Source organism: Azolla caroliniana, unplaced genomic scaffold (genome assembly GCF_043228905.1).
Source record: "Azolla caroliniana isolate FFs.n. ecotype wild unplaced genomic scaffold, voAzoCaro1.0.p SCAF_3, whole genome shotgun sequence".
NCBI classification, from domain to species: Eukaryota; Viridiplantae; Streptophyta; class Polypodiopsida; order Salviniales; family Salviniaceae; genus Azolla; species Azolla caroliniana.
Window position 1 is genome coordinate 4,029,473 of NW_028230438.1, and position 22,634 is coordinate 4,052,106.

Genomic DNA, 22,634 nt, shown 5'->3' on the forward strand with positions numbered 1-22,634 from the left:
AACAAAAAAAAGCAAACATTACATAATTGTGATTATATGAGAATACAAATTTAGGCTAAATTGTTATATATTATATAACAAGACAAAAAAATTTAACTCCAAAAGCCCAAGTAGGTTTGATCAACGAATGGATAAAAGTTTGGAATACTATTTCAAAAGCAACCTTCATAAACCAAGTAGAGAACGTTTCTATAAAATTAGTTTAGCTGATCTTCATAGTGTTTCTTACATAACCACGCAACTCGACTACCACCATCTATTTTCGCACGCCAAAGACAAAACTTCTCTGCTATGTTTTGGTGTGTCACGCCTCCATTGCCTTCTAATATGAAGGCCAAGCATGTTTGCCATTCTTTGAAATATTCTAATGTACTTGGACATACATGAGAGGTTTTCAATGAAGTAGATCTACCAAATTTGGATTTAAGAATACTTGAGACCATAGGGTGCTCTTTTGCTAGTTTGAGGTGGGAAGTCCAATCAGGTATGAAAGAGCTTGCAAGTGGAGCCACAGAATTAATACCAAGTTTAATAGCTGTAGTCAAAACAGAAAAGAAAAAATTAATATATGGAAGAACTTTTTGTAGACTCTCTGAACGAGACTCTGACCAAGATGTGAGGGTGATTCCTGGTTGGTTTTCCACGGGGTGTGGTAATGTTGGATGCTCGCAATACAAATGGATTTGCACGGATAATGCTCCAAGCACTGAGGTTACCAAACTTGTAAGGTTCTTGTTATGACCATTAGTTGTAATAATGGGAACACATGGGAGTCGCATATCAACCTTGTTCTCCATAGCCAACTTCAATAGCTCACATATAGATTTCTCAACCTTGGTCATGACATCTTTCCTCAAAGATTGAATTTCATGATGTATTGCATCCATCTTCTCTAAGAGTTGTTTATGATTGGCATCCATCTTATGATATAAAATTGAGATTGCCTTTGCCATGACTTTGATACATCTCACCTCAACATTAGTTGTTGCCTCCAATTTTTGATCTTGTAGATGTTGCAACAAGCAATTTTCAAAGTGTTCAGTGTTCATATTTTGTTCGCTATGTCGTTCTCTAGTCTTATTGAATTCATCATTCTCGGAGTACAATAATGGATTTTCTGCCTGTTGCTCGAGCCATGCTTTACATGACGCGAGAACTTCCTCATAAATCTCAGAACCAAGGAGATCAATGAAATGATTTTGCAAATGACCACACCTTTGGTTAGGAGTCCATTTCCAATCATAAGAGTGTTGCTCGCCTCGCTCAAGTTTTCTCTTGAGTTGCTGCTTCAAATAGATTATTTCCACGCATTGATCTTCTCTATCTTGTGCCCTTGATGGAAAACATAAGCAGTCAGGCCGAATGACACTCTCGATTAGCTTAACCCCTTGGATGCCAGTGGGTTGGGCACATATCGTAGTCAAGGTGTTGATGATATGCTTTTCCACATAAGCTAACGTCATTGGTGTATGACGTTCTTGACTCTTGGTTGGATGATCAGCTCGAATGAGCACATCAATGACATGGTCTGATTTTGCTTTGCAAAACACAATGATGATCTCTTTATCGGGAAAACAAATATATATGAAATCTTTGCCCAACGTGATCTCTGAATTATTGTCCTCAAATGATTGGAAGACATTTTTAAATAATACTTGAATCCTCGGAAATAATCCTGGTGTGAGAAATGTGAGCTTTTGGTCTTCACATTGTAGCCTTCTACCCATGTATAGAAGAATATCAGTAGATTTATCATGATTTACGTTATATGTGCATGTTGATGGCCTCCATCGAAGTTTCTCCATACCTGAGCCATCTGTCAATAAAGCTGGGATAAAGATACAATCCACATTGCTATTGGGGACACCATGGTTAATGGTCACTTTGCAACATAGGTGCAATGCTTCCATCAAGTCTACTAGTAATGAGCCCTTAACATTAGTCTTGGTAATGGATTCTAAGATCTCCTCCAAGAATTCTTGTGGGGGGTATCCACGGTCAAATACAATAGTATCCTTAGATGCTTTAGAAATTGAGAAACCAATGAGGCTTCCCATGATCTCATTGCAAAACCAATTGGGATCAAGAATGATGTGGCTGATTCCGTTTATGTATATGATGCTACCGGACTCATTCAAGGATAGGGCGATTGCGTTCAATTTGGCTTTGTCGCTGGAAAAATGGAGTGGATAGCATAATATCTCTTTGAACTTGTTCCATGTAATGATTCGTTCATTTGTGTTTTTTAAATGATCGGAGAGATGTTCACCTACTTGTGTATAGATGCTGTACAGCTGAATGCCTCGGAGCATGTCTTTAGCAATGTTGAAGATGCAGTCTAGTAAAGATCTCACAGAATCCTCCTTTCTTGCATCTACATCGAACACACCATTGACAATGTCAATCACCCCTTTAAATTCGCATCGAAGTGAATCAATGGAACGTGAGAGAGACCTTGAGACCGACTTCATCTGGTCTGCTCTTGTGAATACCACGATCACTTTGAGGGCAATGTTGGACTGACGGCTTTTGGAGGCAAGGAACCTGAGCCAGTACCTGAAGCTGGCTTCAAAGTTCGACTCTGTTTTCTTCCCTCCTTTCTTCTGATTTTCACTCTCCATGGGACTCCAAACGAACATGAACATGGAGGGAGCATGATCAGAGCTTGTTGCTATGTCTGGGAACATGCAGTCGTGAAATGCGTGGAACTCCTGTTGGCCTGCCATGTCCCACAGCGACACTTGAATTCCGTCTCTTTCGATGGCTCTCACCTCGATTCCTTTTGTGCGAGCCTGTGCAGGAAACAGGGCTGTGAGAGGAGGAGATGGACAGCTCGGCCGGTGAGAATGGCGGCGGCCGTGAGGATGTCCATCCACTCTTGCTTTCTAGTGGTGGCATGGCTCAAATCGAACATCATGTCTCTGCTCCCCCATTCCCAAGCTCCATGTTCTTCATCAGGGCCATATGACACATAGCCTATGCTCTTGTCACCGTGATTTTGCCATGGGGTGGTATCGACTAGGAAGAGGTTCTCAACATTCTTGACTAGGAAGAGCTTCTTCTTAATTAGCACATCATTAGAATCAGGAGCTGCATGATATTGAGAGTTTGAGATTGAAGATAGGTTCAGTAGAGCTGCTCTTGATTTGTCAACCGCTCGTCTGATCTCATCAGAGTTCCACTTGCTGACTTTGTATTGATGAGGGGGTGGGAGGGGGTGAGGCTTCTCCATGGAAATGAAGGAATGAATGTGTGCAGGGAATGAATGAAGAAAAATAATGGAATGTGAAGGAAAACTTATGACTGATAAATGGAAATAATAAATGAAACTGTTAGTTTTAGCCAAAGTTTACATTAACATAATCATCAATCAAATTAAATTTGGCGACAAACATAACAATTATTAAAACAATACAAAACTGAAACTTCTCATCCACTAGGTCCACCTATCAATATTTGTGGACGGAGAGTAGTTCAAGATTTACTGTTTCATTTCTTTGTTAGCGTGTTTAATGAAAAACACACTTCCAACAATAATTTACATGTCAAACCACAAAACAATTTACTATGAATGAAGAATTTGATTGCTTTTACATGGCCATTTTTTGTGGCTTTTGAAATCTTCATCTTCTCTCACACAGTATTTACACATACCATACCATCAAGTCAAAGGACTTGGGTATGTCTTTCTACTTTTACAATGCAATGCCGTGTTTTCTTTTCCCTTCCATGACTTTTGATTGGCCCTGAGGAAATATAGATAAGATCTTGGCTGTCTTGTGGGTCATCTTTGGAAATGATGGTGTATATAAGTAGAGGATAGAAATGTAAAACAAAAAAGGGCTTGTTTATATTTGTAAAATTAAGCAAGAAGATAGTAGGGTAATGAGGCTCATTATAGATATGCTTATTAGGTAAGAAGGATTAAGGGTCATTTTTCATGCAATTTTTAAGCAAGGTCATTTGTCCAAGTGATAGTACAACAATGTCATCCACGTCCAAGTTGGTACCGCTCAATATATATAATTGAGTTTGTCATTAATCAATTATTCAACGCCAAACTTGCTCGAAATCAATTGAGCGGTATATAATTGAGTTTGTCATTAATCAATTATTCAACGCCAAACTTGCTCGAAGTCAATTGAGCGGTATATAATTGAGTTTGTCATTAATCAATTATTCAATGCCAAACTTGCTCGAAATCAATTGAGCGGTACCAACTTGGAAGTGGATGACATTTTTGTACTATTGATTGGACAAATGATCAAGATAAAATATTGTACTTCCAATACCCATCCTTCTTGACCACTCTTTTCAAATGAATTTGGGTCATATTATGTATTATGCTACTATGGCCTTGATATTAGGGTTTGAATAATTTGACATTATCATGTTTGATGAGATAAATTCAAGTGAGCATGTGTAGTAGAAGTGAGTTAGATGCCATAACAAGTAATTTTACCATTGTAGTTTGACAAAAAATTACAAGTAATTGATGAGAGAGAATGAGTGAGTGAGAGAGATGAGGAGTAAGACACAGAGAATACGCAAAGTAAAGTATATTAACAAAGGAGGAAGACTCAACAACATACAAGGTGGGAGGATGGTGCTTTATATCGTCACCCTCTCTCTTCATTAACTACAAGACTCATGGAGCATGGGGAATGTGAAAGCTCATAAGTTATGTGTCATAGAATATGATTCTATGACTCATACTAAACGCTAGAATACACAGTGGTGACATAATGGTGACTCTTGACCGTTGGAGTGTCCATTCACTCTCAAGGAGTGTCTAGTCACTGTCAAGGTGAGTTCACACACTATACCAAGTTGAGCTTGATTCTCAACACACCCCCTCAAGCTCAAGTCGGGTCGGTTTCAGATGGTATCCGAAATCGGCTTCGACTCACGTTCCGGAGTCTGCGTCGACTCACATTTATGCGGAGTTGCGGAATCCGTGCTCCAGCTTGCGTTGTGCGTAGTTGCGAAGTCTGTGTTTCGGCTTGCGTCTTTCTTCGCGGCTTGGTTGTGCGGTTGCGGAATCCACGCGTTATTGCGTAGTGTCTTCAGTACTCCCCCTCAAGCTTGGCAGTTCAGGGATTGTCAATAGGAGATCGGTCATGAATTGCCATAGCTTGTTGGCTCCTAAGGCTTTAGTGAAGATGTCGGCCGTTTGAAGATTTGTATTGATGTGTTGAAGGTCGACATCTCCGGCTTGTACGTGCTCTCGAATGAAGTTATAGTGCACTTCGATATGCTTTGTGCGTGTGTGGAACACTGGGTTCTGAGCCAAATATATACTGCTCATGTTGTCGCAGTAAAGGGGAGTCGGATCCTTGATGGGAACGCCCAAATCCTTCAAAATCCTGTTGAGCCCTACAGCTTCACATGCAACTATGGTTGCGCCCCTGTATTCCGTCTCCTAACTCAAAAGAGCAACGGTAGGCTGCTTCTTGCTACTCCACGAAATCGCTCCGCTGCCAAGGGAAAAGACAAATACGGAGGTCAATCGGCGATCGGCTTTGTAGCCTACTCAGTCCGCGTCTGTGTACCCTTTCAGCCGTATTTGTGTGGACGATGCGTAAAGAACGCCGTAATCCATTGTGCCGCTCACGTATCGTAATACTCGCTTAGCGCAATCAAAATGGATATCTCGCGGAGTTTGCATGAATTGGCTGAGTCCGACTAGATAACTAAGGTCAGGTCGAGTGATCGTGAGGTAGATGAGACTCCCGATTAGTTCCCAACTTTCTCATATCCTCTTGTTAGTGTCATGTTCCTTTTTCTTCTTTTTCTTTCTTTCTTTGTTATTAGAAATTAGGTCACCCTAGTGGTAAGTTGTTATGCTACTACTGCCTATGTCATGTTTTCTTCATATTCTCGAATATACGTTTTATGAGTTTTTGAACGTTTGATTATAATTTATAATGACATATTTTGATTCAATCTCTATAGTTCATACTTTTTTTGTAAAGTTCTAAAGTAAGGATGATAGAGATGTCTTGATTCTTAAGAAGCATCCCAAAAGTATGCATGTGATACAATGCAAATATTGCAACCATACTTATGTTGGTAGTTCACAATGGATTAGAGTCCACTTATTGGGATTGGGAGTGAATCAATATATAATATAGACCATAGTCAATCCAATCCAACTTTGAGATGATTTACCATACACGTTTGATTGAATCATTCTCGAATGCGAATGCACGTATTATACGTATGGTTCATTCTATGCATGCATACATAAATGCATACATACATAAGCTAACTCTCACAAAAAAAGTGAACTGCGCACACACACACACACACACACACACAGTTTCTCTCTCCCTAACCTCCACCGCCGTCCTTTTGTTCAAGATCCCCCCTTCGCTCAGCTCTTTAATACTCCTCCATCTTCTCTCTGCTCAACCATACATTATACATATATCTTTACATCTGGATACCACTGTTTTGAAACTCCAATCTTTGCAACTTGATTTGTATGCATTGAAAAATCAAACTCCTTGTATTGCTTTTTGATCTGTTGTGTATAGACAGGCTCCTCAAAACCTCCTCTTCACTCAACCCCCTTGTAATTGCCCACCAATTTGAAGCACTGTCAGTCTGCAAAGATCAGTTCCCAAATGTCTTTATCTGTCCATAGCAATGCATTCAATTCACATTGATTCGACACTACCCAAATGTTTCTAGTCATAAATCGGAATTCGTTGGTGCAAGTGTTTCTCTCTCTCTCTCTCTCTCTCTCTCTCTCTCTCTCTCTCTCTACCCAATTTGGCCGAGTGGTGCAAGTGTGTCGGCATTCGTTGTCTCCTCAGGTTCCTGAAAAACTGCATTTGTTACATGTTCGTGATCATTAGCAACATTATTGTCAACATTTTGTAATTTATTCTCTCTGTGTTGTTTTAGCTCTAGAATGTATTTGCCTAATTTCTTTATATCTAGAGTATCTAATAGTTTGGGGAGGGTGGGAGACGGACCAAGTATGTCTTGGTATTTTGCCCTTATCTCGGCATAGGTTGGACACTTGCATGTAAAGTGGTACTCATCCTCTATCTCTATGTGACATAACCTACATATCCTTTCCTCCCTAGGGACTCCACTAGTACGGCCATTTTCAATCTCAAGTTGGTGAGATGATATTCTAAGTTGTCCAATGGCAACCCTTAGTGCATGTGGTAAGAATACATCTAGATATTTTGGCCGCGTGATAAAACCTAACTCAGAGAAGTGCATGAAGTGTTTCTTATAGTACGACATTTTAGATGGGAGTGGCTCTAGTGGGGTGATCCATTTACACCGAGTGTAAATTTGCCATATTTCTTGGCGTATTACTTTATTGTGGTTCTCATGAGAGATTAAGGTGTTATCAGTCGTGTGCTTGTACCTAAGGGGAGGTAGGTTATTAATGTCTAGACCATTCGCAAGAAGCCAAGTCACCATCATGCCATACCATGAGCTAGTATAGCCAGACTCATACAATGATCGAGAGGCCTTAAAGGCTTGATGAGATATTCTATCATGTGGTTGGCTATGTATCCTATCAATAAAGACTACAAGTTGAAAAAGTGCCTCTACTAGCATTGGGGGTAACGTGAACTCGGCCCTAATAATGTCATGTGGTACAGTCGATTTGCTTCGGAGTTGGCGTGATAGCATCATCACCAATGGTCTCTCTAATTGCGTCCACATGAAGGATGGTAATCCTGGAGCCCAAACCGCTGATGCATACATGAGGGAGGGGGTCACTAATGAGAGAGAGAGAGAGAGAGAGAGAGAGTGAGCCTTTGGTTTATAGATTGTGCAGAGAGCAATAAATTCAGAGGTCTCACTGGTTTCTCTATTTCTCCTTCATCCATTTTGTTGACTGTTTTGTTGGGGAAAAACTCAAGAATACAACAAAATTTCATAGGGAAGCTAACAAATTGTTTCAACACTTTGTGCTGTAAAAATAGGCTAAGTAATCAATACAAACTATGCTGGAAAATAGGCTAAGTAATCAATACAAACTAATCTGGACAGCAACTCCACAAGAAATTCTACACCCAAACACAACCAAGTAAACGATCAAAGAGACACTAGATTTACATGGAAAACCCTGATGTGTGGAAAAAACCACGGGACCGTTCACAACAGCACCAAAACTCCACTAATAAATTGGGTGCAACTAATTTTCATCTCTAGTTCAATCTAGAGGCTATACAATCTTCAAGGTAAGCCCTTGGATCAACATGTCTCTGCAAATCATCACATTTAGTGACAAAATACACAAATTCATAGGTTCTAATCTGAGCAGGATTTATAAAGATAGAGAAGTCAAAACGATAATCCCACCGTTGGATTTGAAGAAGAGAGTGTCAGGAACAACACATAGTACCCAGAGCTTCTGCTTCAATAGTGTTCTCTAGAATAAGGATATACCAACATGCCATTGATCAAGCAAGTGAGCAAGAAACAGAACCCAAGAGATGTATACACCATCAATTACAACGATTGATATATGCACTATTATGAACAATAAGATGAGAAATGAATAGACAGACAGAAAGAGCGCACCAAATTTCTTACACTGGATTCTATTTTATTTTTTGATTCAAAAGAAAATGGAAATATATATTATTTGATTCTACTCGGATGAGCCATATTTTCTACTCCTAGCTTCGGGATTCCTCAGAGCATGAGCGACAATTGCACATGATAGCGATCGAATTCTGTGGCAACATACCGTCGGACCCATCATAGTGGCTTGATGACATAGTGGCTAGATCTCTGTTCTAGTCGTCTATTCCATCCATCATAGATGATAATCTAACTGTATGAAACAAACAGTTTTGTTCTATGCATTTATTGTTTTTCAACCACATCCAAATACATGGATCAAATAATAAGAGATTTGACATCTTCTATGTCAATGGTCAAAGAGGACCATCTTGGTGAGGTTACCTTTATGAAACACCAGTTTCAGTAAATTTAGAAATGCTGGGAAACATCTGCGAACCCTCCTTTCCTTCAGTAAGTATACATAAAAGTTATATGAATCAACATTTGTTAACTTCAGAAAACTATTAGAAGAGTGGCCTTTGTATGTCTGAATTTTTGTTTAGGTACTATATGATGAGAAATCAGGTGATGAAAAAAGTGTTGATTGGACATATCAAATTCAATTTTGTAATATATACATATATATATTATATATGTCCAATCAAATGCAACATGCTTTCACTCGACTTCGTTACGTGGAATGGCTTGACATAACAATTGCTTTTCATGGAGATTTTTCAAATTTGACGTTGTATGTCAAAAAGTGATGTAAGATGCATTGTGTGTGGATGGTAGAATGTGGAGCACATGGTTTTAGAGTCAAAATAGGTAAAAGCATAATGTGTTGTAGATGGTAAAGTGTAGAGCACATGGTATTAGAGAGAAAACATGAAGGCCCCATCAATTTGTTGTGTAAAATTGGAGCGAGCAACTACATGAAACTTTCTCATGAAAAGGAATGAGTAAACCCGATAGAAAAAAAGAGGGCCTAAAATTCACATGCTATCCACTTTAAACCACAATACTACCTTATTTGTCTGATCAAATTCTTTAGCTCTAACGGCAAATTGAGCACTTTTCGATTAAAGATAAACCTTTATCACATTTATTTCCTTTCATGGGCACCTCATTGGGCTCACTTTCAAGAGTATGAGGTTTTATAGGCATTGTACGATGACAATGATTCATTGCAATGAAAAATAGGGTTTGTAGGATGGGTTGTTTGTGTTGGAATTTATACTAAATGGATTGAATTGTGCAAATTCTCATTGATAAGGTCAATTGTTTACGAGTACAAAATCCTCTCACTCCCTATTCATTTTCTAGTAGATTTTCATCTCCACACAAATGAAGAAAACATATACATACAATGATCAAGTACAATATCCTATTAATGGTTCCCATAATGCTATTAATGATCAAGACAAATGCTTCCCATAATTAAAAATGAAGATCATATCGTCATAGAAGTGCTTTCATTGAAATGATTGGTCCTTATGCTCTTAGAAGTAATTATGCACTACTAATGCAAACTCAATTTATTTACACGTAATTGTTTTCAAGACAAGCTTTATATATTTCGTGTGGTTTTCTCTCTTTATGAAATATGAAAAACAACATTATCTTTGTATACAACTTTAGGGTATACATGTGTTTAAACAATTAATTATGAGAGTGATTATGTTAAAGATTCCATGGATTATTGTTGAGCGGGCAAGCTCAACCGGATCCGGATCGACTGAATAAGCTAGAGCCGGATCGGCATCCGGAGCCAAGAGCCGAATCGGTATCTAGAAACAACCGGTCGGATCCAGGAGACGGATCGGAGAGCCGGATTCGAGTGCGAACCGGAAGCCTAGTAGTAGCCTAGACGACTAGGTAGTTGTTGTCTCGTAGTTAGTGTCAGTCGCTCGTAGGAGCATTGAAGTACGTTGTACTTCTATTAGTCCTTCTAAGGACTTGTATAAATGGTGCTCTGTAAGCACATTATATGTACACAGAGTTACAAAGTGTTATTTTTTTAATAGAGTTTTATGTTTTGCTCTCTCTCTGTCTCTTTGGCATATATATATTCTTTGTGTTAAGCTTCCATTGAACCTCCCTCTCTAATTGTTGCTATCCGGCTAAGCCGGTTTGTTGAACACTTTTGCACGTTTATTTTGATATGGTATCAGAGTGCGAGGGTTGAGAACCTCTGCAGCCGACATACGCTTTCGAGGACAAACCCTAATATCCGGTAAGGACAGACAAAGAAAGATATGGACAAAGGTATGGCGAGTTCACTCCCAACAAAAAAGCTCGACCGGGGCAACTATGCGTCCTGGTCATATAAAATGCACCAATACCTGCTGGGGCATGGATATTGGAGCTATATGGAGGGAACCAGCGCCGGAACTGGCACACAAAGACTTTCCGGCTTGGGAGGAAGGAGCGAGCCGAGTGTTGCACTGCCTCGCATCCAGTGTGCACGACCAGATGATCGGCTACATCAAAGATGCTAAGACGCCGAAATAGGCCTGGGAGAAACTAAAGAAGATTTTTGCAGCAAGTACCTTGTTGGTTCCAACTCCAGCTTCGGCAAGAACTGAACAATATCCAACAAACGGATATGTCAGTTACAGACTAAACCGCGAAGATAAAGGAGATTTGCGAGGCATTAGGGTCCATTGACATCACAGTAGACGAGGGCACAAAGACAAAGAGAGTGTAAGAACAAGCAGGGGGAGTCAAGTCGGAGCCGGAAACCTGCAGTCGAAAATTGACACAGAATGTTAGTACTGTGGAAAGAAAGGCCACATCGAGAGCGAGTCCTGGAAGAAGCGTACCGATCCGGATAAATCCGGATCCGGCAAGGCCGGACAAGGGAAACAACAAAGCTCACACTACGTAGAAGGATCGGAAGGATCTGGAACTAGGAAGACCAATAAAGGGCTAAACTTCGTGTTGAAGCACAAGGCTAACTCGATGAAGAAGACTACTTCCAAATCAGAGGAAGTATGGTACGTTGATTCTGGAGCGTCCAACTAGCGTCCAACCACATGACGAGCCATGAAGAGTGGTTCTCCTTTTTGGAGAAACCGGAACAACCGGGGATTGTTGAAACCGGAGAAGACACCCCTCACCCAATTGTGTATGTCGGAGAAGTCCCTTTAAGACATGTCGGACAAAAGGGGAAGCTGATGAACGTATTACATGTTCCGACTATCACAAAGAACCTGGTGTCGGTTGGAGAAATTGTCAACCAGGGGATGCAAGTGCGGTTTGCGCACCTCGGGTGCTTCATCGAGGAAGAAGGCTGGATAATTGTGCAAGGGCGCAGAGAAGGGAGGATGTTCATTCTCAACACTAATGACGTTGACACCTCCATGTTTGCCAAAGGACAGAAGATTGAATCGGACATTCATCTCTAGCACAAGCGGATCGACCACGTCACTTACCGAAGGCTTAAGGACCTGCAATCGAAACAGTTTGTGTTCGGTTTGCCGAAATTCAGTGGCCGGAAGGCCCAAGTTTGTGAAGCTTGCCAACTCGGGAAGCAACACCGGCTTCCATTCCCCACCGAATGAAACCGGAACTATCACAAGCTTGACTTAATCCATTCGGATGTGTGGGGACCGGCACAAAATGTTAGTCTTGGCGGGAGCCGATATTTCGTCTCCTTCATCGACGATTACAGTCGGCACACGTGGATCTACGTCATCGAGAAGAAAAGTGAAGTCTTCGAATGTTTCTGGAACCTTCAAAGCTTAGTTGAACGGGAAACAGAGAGGAAGATCAAGTGCTTGCGGTCGGATGGCGGAAAAGAATTCTGTTCCGGCCAATTCATTGGTTATCTGCGGCAAAAGGGAATTTGGAGAGAATTCAGTTGCAGATACACACCGGAGAAAAATGGTGTGGCCGAAAGGAAGAATCGGTTGATTGTCGACGCGGTAGGGGCAATGCTGGTGGAGAAGAGCATGCCCCAATTCTACTGGGCTAAGGCGATGGTCGTCTACATCCAAAACCAGATCGGAGACAAGGTGTCAGCACATGAGCTGTATTTCGGGTGGAAGCCCGATTTGAGGCACCTTCGGATATTTGTTAGCATAGCATATGTGCATGTACCGGATGACAAGCGGATAAAGTTGGATCCGAAATCGGAGAAGTGCATAGTCGCATGAACAAAAGGGGTATAAATGTTATAACCCCGGACTAAATAGGTACGAGTAAGTCGAGATGTCGAGTTTAATGAGTCGGCATCATGGTACACCCTACCGACTCCAACTCCCGACGAAGATCCGATTCTGGAGGATGAGGCTAGTGAACCTGAAGAGGTTCAAGAAGAAGATGAAGGATTGGGTACTCTAGATGAGAGTCCGATATCATTTCGGCTAACTGGACCTAATGAGCAGCTGAGTTAGGAGGACCAGACGGATGAAGAACCAACGAGTAGTGGAGACTCTCCCGTGCTCTCCCCGCGCAAGGAACCGAGGAGACGGTTCACGCGCAAAGAGAAAGGGAAGAAGAAGATGCCGGAATACGATACCAGAAATGAAGGGTCAGATCAAAGCGAATCTGACCATGGAAAGGGAGAAGGCGGATCTTTAGAAATGAAGCCCGAACCGGCCAAGAAGGGCCTCAAACTGGATAACGAAAAGTTACGTCGGCCAACCCGTCAAAAGAAAAATGTCATGAGGTACGGGTACAATAAGTACATGGCGCATCACTATGCGTCCATGACTAAGGTGGTGGAAGTGCGTGAGCCAGAGAGCTACGCAGGATCAACAAAATACACAAATTGGCGTAGTTGTGGAGAAAGCCGCCCCTAGGAGGAATTAGGGAAATATGCACAAGAATTGGCCCTTACGTGTGGACATGCTATTTAATTACTTGTACATGCTTAGGAGAAATTCGGTTGATGTGAAGATACTAGGTAGTACGCATTTATTGTTTAGGAAATCGTAGTGTATCTTTGTCCGAGGTGATAGGGAATAAAGATGATGTAACCAGGGTATAACGGTTTGTCCTTGGAGGCCTATAAAGGGGAGGGGAGAAGGTTGAGAGGCGGATCTCTTTTGTCGAGGACTAAGTGCTGTCGGACTGGAACCGAGCTCTTCTCCTCTGTCTTTCATCGTTTTCTGTAGGGTTTGGGAGGCTGCTTTTGCTTCGTGGAAAGCCCGAGTGCTTCCGGTAGAGGCTCCATCTCTTGTTGTTGTGTGCGTTGGGTAAGTTGGTGTCAGCGAGTTGGCACTTGCCGGTTAGCCGGCTGTAATCTTGATTATAAATAAATAAATAAATATATATATACATTCTCCTCACTCGTTGTTCGACCCTATTTGTGAGTGTTGGGAGACAGGTCCCTCCGGATGGGAAGGGAGAAGAACAGTGTCGATGGGAAACGGTATGAACCGGATGGGGAGTACCCGACTGCGGAGAGCCGGATGGTGTAGGCCCGGTATGAACCGGAGGAAGAGACATATTCGTAAATATGTTTCTGAGAGCCCATCGAGGCTACATTTGTAAATAGCCGAAAAGTCATATTAGTATAAATATGACTTAGGGCAAACTTTTATGTGTGTTGTTTTTTGTTGTTGTCATTCTTCCTTGTTGGTGCAAGAAGAAGAGAGAGCGCGTAACTGTACAGAGAGAGAGAGAGAGAGAGAGAGACGAGGTCGTTGCCTCTGTTGTAACCGCCGCCTATGGCGAAGATCTGAGAGCACGAGGTCGTTGCCTCAGTGAACTCACCGTTGTATATTCCTACATAGTGACAGTTTGCAGCCTGTGGGCTGCCGTGGTTTTTTCCCCTATTTTGGGGTTTTTCCACGTAAACCTCCTGTGTACCATTTCTCCCCTTTTGTGTCGCGTTTCATTACCTGTTTTTTCTGTGTATGAAAAGAATCTCGGTTGTGGCCAAGCGTCGGACATAAGGAATGTCCAGTTCTCGACAAGAGTGAGGTCTCTGTGTATTTGTGTGTGTGCGACTGGGTCGTGGGTTCGTGGTGCTCCTCCTTTTGTTCGACTATTCCCGGTTCAGGGCCCTCACGGTCCCGCCTTGGTTTCTCCTGTGCGTGCACAATAACATGACATTATTTGGTGAACCCAATGTGAAACAAGGCGGAAGAGGAATCGGAGATGAGGGGATCAGAGCTCGCTAAAGCCATGTCGGCAGCAGTCGACCGGATAGTAAGTGCTCGCGAGGGCATGAGCGACCTCGACAGGGCCATTGAAGCAATTGTCAGTTATTTGGTGGCCTACCGAGCCGAAATGGTGATGAGGGACATCCCGGAGGAAAGGCGTCTGGCTGGGTTCCCTCGGGTGGCGACATCGGGCATCCACGTAGAGGTGCTCGAGGTGCAGGCTGGATGCCGGACTTGGAGAGAATTCGAAGCACGGCTCCTCGAAAAGTACAGGCTTGATGACGCGCTTCGGTTAACGAAGAGGGACTTCTTGGATTGGGTAGAGATCCCCGGAAAAGGGAGGAATGCGTCGGTGCTCCTCTAGCAGTTTGAGGAACGCTTTGCACGACTTTCGGCACTGGACAGGACTGTATTGGACATGAGTCATGTCCTTTTATTCGTGAAAGTTGTGGACGAGCGGGATCAGGAGCAAGTGGGTTTCCTGCTGGAAATAGACGATGGGTTGACGGCCAACTGGGCCATGGTAAAAGGGTTCTGTAACCGTTTTGACAATCGGCGTGAGTGGGTCGACAAGGGCTCATCGGAGGCAGGAGCGGTTCCGGCAAGGAAGCTCGATGGACCCCACCGGCACGAAGGGAGGAAACCCGGGATTGGCTTGAGACAGGCTCGACTTCGACCAGCGTGGTCAAGGGCCCGCCCGGAGGAGCGACTCTCGAGGAGCTGACGAAGATGGTATGAGACCTCCAGATTGCACAAGCAAGGAGGGATAGCGGCGAGCAGCCTCGTGACCGAAGGCCTCCAGGTGGGCATCGATGCTTGTGGTGTGATGTAGTTGGTCACGTCCGGAAGGACTACGTGGACTTCGCAGAAGCAGTACGAGAGGGTGCATGCTAGCGACACCCGAAGAGCCCTGGAGCTGAATATCGGACGAGGAGGAATGAAGAGGCTGATGGAAGAGGGGGCGGCGCGCCATGCGGAGACCATCCACTACTCGGTGTCGGTAGAAATCTAGGTCGGGAGTGACGAAGGCCGGAAGGTGAAGGACTTTGGGTTCGGGCCGGTGGTGCTAGAAGGCCTCGCCGGTATGCACTTGAGGAAGGAGGAAGCTGACCGCGCGGAAAGATGGGTCCGAGAGGTCACCGGGTGGAGCGATCTGGTTGAGGAAAAGACCGGCTTCGTGGAAGGTGCGTGCTAGAACTATGAGGTTTTGGAAAAAGACAAGCGTACGGGGAAGGCCGGAGGTGCCGAACCCTCGCAATGGTACGAAACACGGTTCGGGCTGAAGCAAAATGATGTCGGTACTTCCGGCAGCCCGGATAAAGCAAAAAGCTGAGGGGATTTTTAGAGAGGGCTATCAAGGTGTGGGGCTGCTATAGTCCGGACACCCTAGAAACACTCCACACGTGTACCATAGGAAGGAAACCCTGCACTGTAGATAGGAAATTTTGGTTCACCGACAATGGAGGTTGTACGATAACCAACATTAGCGGGCGGGAAAAGAAACGAGTGGAGGGATGTCTCAGGGCGTGCAGAGTCCTAGGCCCTGACGATGAGATTGGTGGAGCGTGGAAGCGGTCTCTTTCGACAACACCTTGGGGCAATTAAGGAAGGTGTTCAAAGAAGGCCTCAACGAAGACCGAACGATTCCAGTTACTTCAAAACTTATGTACGAAGTCATCACCGACTTCGGGGAGAGGGTCCAGTTGGATCGGGCGGCCCATATGCATATGAAGTAGAAGACTGTGGACCGGAAGGTGAGGCCAGTCGTTGCACCCTTGCCGAAGGGCAGCGAGTTACGGATAAAAGGGGTTGCGTCGGACCCAAGTTTACGGAATCCGGTCGGCATAGGACACCGATTCACCAACATAACGCTACGGGAGCTCAAGGTTGGTGGGGGTGGCTTTCGACCGTAGGCGGAGGAGGAACGATTTTGGAGGATTCTCGGGAGGCACGAGAAGGCCTTCACATTCTCGCCGGAAGAGATCGGGTGCGTGGACCCGACGGTTGTTGAGCCAATGGTTACCTTCACGGTACTACACGTGCCGTGGAATCTCAAACCGATTCCAGTACCCAGAGCTCACATCCCAAAGCTGATGGAGCTGCTGAAGCAGAAGGTGGAGATGGGCATCCTTGAACCGTCGAGTGCCCCATACTCGAATCGGTGGTTTACCGTGCCTAAGAAGAACGACACGTTGCGCTTTATTCAGGACCTCCCGTCGGTCAACAAGGTGACCATTCAGAACGCAGGAATCAGACCAACCATTGACAAGTTCGCAGAGGCCTTCGCCGGAAGGTCGATTTACTCGGTCGGAGATCTATACTCAGGGTACGACCGGTTCCAACTAGCCGTGGAGAACAAGGATATTACGACAATGCGGACTCCTCTCGGCCTAATGCAGATGTGTACCCTTCCGCAAGGGGGGACAAACTCGGTAGCGCACATGGTGAATGCGATGAATAAGGTGCTAAGGGACTACATCCCGAACATCACCCTGCCGTTTTTGGATGATATTCCAATCAAGGGATGTCCGATGGAGGATAAGGACGAAACGGTAAGGCCGGATGGGTGTCGGAAATTCGTCTTAGACCACATCGCAGACTGCGAGAAGGTGCTACAAAGGCTGGAAGGCGTGCGACTCACCTTCTCCGGGGAGAAGTCGGCTTTCAGATAGTTGGAAATCATGGTCGTCGGTCACTTGTGCGGGCCCTATGGCCGGAAACCGTCTCCGGCAAACCTCGAAGTCATTTCCACGATGAAGGAGGAGTGCAAGTCGGTAATAGAGGTGCGGAGGTTCCTCGGGGCGTGTGCGTTCTACCACATCTGGGTTCCGTATTACGCGCACATCGCAGAACCGCTCTACGGGCTGCTAAAGAAAGGGCGCAAATTTGACTGGGGCGAGGAGCATACAGAGTCGGTCCAGAGATTGAAAGAAGCACTTACTGCGGCACCGGCACTCCGTAAAGCGGTTTACGGCAAGGATGTTCCGATCTATGTAACCGTAGATATGAGCCTGACCGGGATAGGATAGGTGATCAGTCAGGAAGACGAGGACGACACACGGGTCCCTATCCCGTTCGGAGTGAAGGTACTCTGGTGTATTGTCTTGGCAGTCAAGGCCAATAAAGATAGACGGAGGTAATAATCGAGACGGGCTACCTACCGATCCTTGGGATGGTTTCCGGATGCGCGACGCCAGACCTGGCAATGCTCAGGTGGATTGCATACATAACGTCCTTGAATCCGGAGGTACGACACATCTCCGGAAAGGACAATGCCATGGCCGAGATGCTTTTGAGAGCGAGGTTCGACGACGAGGATGGCATGGTTTTGGAAGACGAGGAAGTTGACCAGGACTTCTTCGAGTCGTCTTGCATGACAAGGGTAGGGAGCACCCCGGTGCTTAACGAGTTTCACAAAAGTGAATAGGAAGGGGAGTGGCTCAAGATTAGTAGATTCCTGAGGACAATGACGTTGGATGCCGCCTAGACGAAAGGCGAAGCTAACTGAGTCCGGAAGAAAGCGTACCGGTTCTTCCTGTGGTACGGGAACCTATGGAAGCATCCAAAGAAGAGAGGCGGCACGAGTAGTGGCAAGAAAGGAGGAGCGGGAGATGCTACTCGCAGCGTACCACGAGAGTCCTTGGGCCAGTCACCGCGGGATTTGGGCCACATTCGAGAAGCTAAAGGAGAAGTATTAGTGGCCGGGGCTATACCGGGACATGCACTAGTTTGTGATGACGTGCGTGTCGAATACATGTGTATAATGGACGTATTCACACTATCCCGTTTTGGCCATTTATGTAATTAGCATAAAGGGTAGTTGCCCTAAGTCGGTCACTATATATAGTGACCTTGTAACCTTTTTGTAAGGTTGGGTGTTGTATTATTGCTTTGTGGAATAAGAAGTCTTTTGTGTGTGTGTCTCTCTCTCTCTCTCTCTCTCTCTGTGCACGATCTATGATTCTGTTATACGCAGGTACTCAACAACAATCGAATGCTTCTTGATCTTCCTCATTGACGACCTCGTCTACAACATCTGGTATCAGAGCAGAGGTTCGGCCGTCATCACCGCCTGCACAGCATTCGGTTCTTCACTTCATCACGGCCTGCACAGTATTCGCGTCATTCGAAGAAAGAGAGAAGAAGAACAAAAACGAGGCTTGCACCTCATCGCGTTAGATGCTCTTGCTTGGAGTAAGCCATCAGGTTGTACTCTGTTCCTTGTAATCGTAACCGCTCGAGGTGAAATCCCCTTGTGCATCATTGACACGATCGTGCTCCATTCGGTTAAACGGCATCCGAAAAGGTCATTAAACGCTGCTCGCTGCTCGTTGTAACCACTCGGTGCAGATCGGTCTCAAGACAACAACCCCAATTCGCGCTTCATCCGGCTGATCGACATTCGGGACGATCAGTTGGATCTGTCTCTCTCGTCGCTGCAGCCACCCGAAGCAGAATCGGTTCAGATAATCGGTTTCAATAATCGGTATTCGGCATATATATATATATATCTGAAGCGAACCGGGCTCACTCCGACTCGGCAACATTCGGGAAGACCAGTCGGTTCTGTCCCTCAAGTTACCGGAGTCAATTCGAGCAAGTTCAACAATACATATATCCGAAGCCGAACCGACTCGGGTTCAAATCCGACTAGAACGATATCGGGTGAGCCAACCGGCTGCACTCCAACAAGGTTCGTAGTCAACTTCGAACCGAGCTTCGTCAACCGAAACCGAATTTGATGGCATCAACATCCGGCTCGTCAGAAATGAGTCTACGAAAGTTCGATGGATCGAACTTCAACTTCTGGAAGGAGCAAATGCAGGACTATCTCATAGTCAAGGGGCAAATCGATCCCATCGAAAATGAAGAACCTCCAGAAGGATACAAACCAATTGAGAGGCAGAAGCTGGACAGAATCGTCCGCGCCACGATTCGGATGCACCTATCGGAATCGGTATACTTTACGGTGCAATCGTGTACGACAGCATTCGAACTGTGGAAAACACTGTCGGACACTTACGAAAAGAAGGTCGCCGCAACAAAGATGTTTCTGATCCGGCGCCTCTACAACTTGCGGATGAAAGAATCCGACTCGGTTCAAGCACACCTCAATGAGTACGAAAGCATAAGCTCCCAAATCTCGTCACAGGGGACGGCAATCGAGGATGAACTCAGAGCAATGATACTCATGAGCAGCCTTCCCCCATCATGGGAAACTTTCGTCACAACTGTGTGCAACGCGTCAACCACGGCTGTTAAATACTCCGAAGTCACGAGCGCAATCCTGACCGAAGCAGCTCGGAGAAAGTCTTTCGCCAAAGACTCAACAGACGACGCTTACGTAGTACAAGGTTCGACAGACCGATCGAACATACGAGGAAGAGATTCCTCACGGCCGCCGAACAATCAGCGAAGACGGAGCCAGTCACGGGATAACCGAATCTGCAACTATTGCAAGAAACCCGGACACATCAAAGCCGACTGCCGCGCACTCAAAAACAAGAACAACAGGAAGAGTGGCCGGCATGAGGAGATCAATTACGTTAGCTTCTCAGCTGATGTGCTACCAGACGACCCGAATATACTATCAATCGAAAATCCAGTCGGATCAGAGGCTCTATTCACGACTGAAGAATCGAGCACATGGCTCTTAGATTCGGGCGCGTCATTTCACGTGACTCCTCATCGATCCCAATTTCGGCAATATACGATCCGTCACTCTGACTCAGTTCGAGTCGGCAACTCGCAACACTGTGACATCATCGGAATCGGCACAATAGAGCTCAACCTTGCAGGTGGCTCTACACTTGTACTCCACAATGTCCGACATGTACCCGAGCTCTCAAGGCCATTGATCTCAGTCGGACAACTAGATGAAGACGACATTCATGCCGGTTTTTCTTCGGGAGGGTGGACACTCCACAGGGGGAACCTCCTGCTTGCTAGAGGACCCAAGATACACTCCCTGTATCCGTTACATGTTACGCTCAGAGAGGGTAACCTGTTTTTGGTGGATATTCCTGTGTCATCACTATGGCACAGAAGATTAGGACACCTCAGCAAGGCCGGCATCACGCACCTATCTAGAGCCGGATACATCCCCAAACTCTCCTTCTCCGACCATCAATTCTGCGAGCATTGCCAGTATGGCAAACAAGTAGCCGCATCACACCCGACATCAGCACCAAGAGAAACGAGACCTCTCGATTTAGTCCACTCGGACGTCTGCGGCCCAATGCCGCATCAGTCTCTTGGCGGTGCCTCTTACTTCGTCACTTTTATTGACGATTCGACTCGAAAGGTGTGGGCTTATCCAATTCGCACCAAAGATCGGGTCTTCTCGATCTTCTCAGATTGGCTCGCTATGGTAGAAAATCAAACCGGCCGAAAACTGAAATGCTTTCGGACCGACAATGGGGGAGAGTTCAAATCCGAAGAATTCGTCAAATTCTGCCGACAACGCGGCATCCGACGTGAATTTACGGCACCACACAGTCCGGAGCAAAACGGGATTGCCGAACGCATGAATCGGACAATCCAAGAACGGATAGTTTCCATGCTCCAACACTCCGGACTGTCGGATGGCTTCTGGGCAGAGGCTCTACTCACGGCAGTACACATAATCAATATGTCGCCAAGTAGACCTCTAGGACTTCAAATTCCTCAGGAACTATGGATCGGCAGTAAGCCGAATTACGACAAGCTGAGGATCTTCGGATGCGAGGCGTACGCCCTCATTCCGAAAGAGGATCGCCGAAAACTTGCACCTCGGTCCAGGAAATGCATTTTCCTTGGATATGGATCAGACGGCGAAATGGGATACTGACTCTGGGACCCCGAACGCAGACAAATCGTTCGAAGTTCGGACGTTGTGTTCAACGAGTCGGCTATGAATCCATCAGTCGAAAAACCGATCGAAGTCCGAAGGGTAACATTTTCCGATGTGCCGACCCTTCAAGAAGGCCCCGCTCTCAACACACGGTCAGCTTCACGGGTAGCTGAACCTTACACTACCGACTCGGACAACTCCGACTCGGCACAGCAGAACAATCCGCTTTCGGACCATCCGACCTCGATACCCGATGCGACCATTCCAATCATACCTCGACGATCCGAGAGACTGTCGCAACCTCCGGAGAGGTACTCTCCTGGAATTTTCTTCACCGACGCCGGCGAACCGACGTCTTACGAAGAAGCATCGACATCTGTCGATTCAGCCACCTGGCATCTGGCGATGGAGTCGGAAATGCACTCCATTCGGGCAAACAAGACTTGGGATCTGGTCGAATTACCCAGGAACCGACGTGCTCTTCCTTGCAAGTGGGTTTATCGACTAAAAGAGACGTCTGATTCGACCACCCCAAAGTACAAGGCCAGATTAGTTGCGAAGGGCTTCCGACAAGAATATGGCGTCGACTTCGACGAGATTTTTTCACCAGTGGTGAAAATGACAACCCTTCGTTTTCTACTCGGCGTAGTGGCAGCCGACAACCTGGAGCTGATCCAGCTAGATGTCAAAACAACATTCCTCCATGGTGATCTTGAAGAGGAAATTTATATGGAGCAGCCAAAAGGCTTCGTTGCTACTGGCCAAGAACATCTAGTCTGCCGACTCAGGAAGAGTCTATACGGCCTCAAACAGGCACCACGACAATGGTACAAGAAGTTCGACGACTTCATCCAATCGATCGGCTTCTCAAAAAGCGATGAGGACCATTGTCTCTTCACCAACACAGCTCAAGATGGATCACCCATCTTCCTCATCATTTACGTGGACGACATGCTAATTTCTGGACGCCACGCGGGCGAACTTGCCGATCTCATTCGGCAACTGCGGTTGAAGTTTGCCATGAAGGACCTCGGTCCGGCACGACACATACTCGGCATGAAGATTAGTCGGCATCGCGATAAACGACATCTTTTTCTGTCTCAGACCGACTATATCCGACGTGTCTTAGAACGCTTCAACAT

At 45.3% G+C, this 22,634-nt stretch overlaps 1 long non-coding RNA gene across 1 annotated transcript in view; it reads right to left on the reverse strand.

Annotated features, from left to right (window-relative positions):
• The window catches only part of LOC147865940 (uncharacterized), a 35,375-nt gene continuing 12,741 nt past the window's right edge, over window positions 1–22,634 (reverse strand). The window contains exon 2 of the long non-coding RNA XR_015529455.1: window positions 1–147. This is a non-coding gene — a long non-coding RNA (uncharacterized LOC147865940). The remainder of the gene's footprint in view (window positions 148–22,634) is intronic.